General features: G+C 28.8%; 1 pseudogene; it reads left to right on the top strand.

Annotated features, from left to right (window-relative positions):
- Positions 1-358: 358 nt before the first annotated feature.
- Positions 359-458, top strand: LOC122116253 (annotated as a pseudogene).
- Positions 459-723: the final 265 nt, after the last annotated feature.

Here is a 723-nt window from a genome sequence, read left to right as displayed (position 1 = left end):
ATTTAGGAAATTTTATGCTGCAGAAGTTTAGAAGTAGCTCTTAAGCAAGGCTTACTTTGAATCCATTAGCTCTACAAAGCTAACTGAGTTGATAAATAAGTACTTGGACTTAGCTGAAAATGTTTCAAAGTATGATCAAATTTAAAATGAACACGACAAAATAGACATTGACAAAAAAATTGTAAATATGAGCAATTGACCAAATGATATGTTTTTTCCACTATACACAGAATTTTAGAGAAATAAGATCAATAGCATTTTTAGGAACAATAAGGGTTCCTTGTTACAAATAGGGAACCATGGATATATGCCTGTATAAAGATTGCATCATTAAGTACTTAAACTTAGAGGGTACTATATGCTTCAGAAGCAGGTCTACCCAAATTACAACAATACAGAGATTAACATGGCACTTGCACAAAGATGATATGAAAATTTGTGAAGTATTCCATATTTTTCATTCTTCTGATGCAAGAAATGAAAAACAGTTATTAAAAAGTTAATTATAAAAATACAAGTGTAACAATACATGTAATTCATAGAATTAAAGGTTAATTTCACATCAGTGTATTAATTCTTCACCTTAGAAAGGCCTTTACACAGCATAACTTTTACAAAACTTGAAATTAGATAACACTGTAATTTTATCCCAAAGAAATAAAATAATATAAGGACCTAGGAAAAAAAGAAATCTTAAACTTCTTCTATATGGAATGCAATTTG

Source organism: Dipodomys spectabilis, unplaced genomic scaffold, assembly GCF_019054845.1.
Source record: "Dipodomys spectabilis isolate Male_0828 unplaced genomic scaffold, ASM1905484v1 ptg000129l, whole genome shotgun sequence".
NCBI lineage: Eukaryota > Metazoa > Chordata > Mammalia > Rodentia > Heteromyidae > Dipodomys > Dipodomys spectabilis.
Note: the sequence above shows the minus strand (reverse complement) of the source record. Positions and strands in the feature narration are given on the sequence as shown.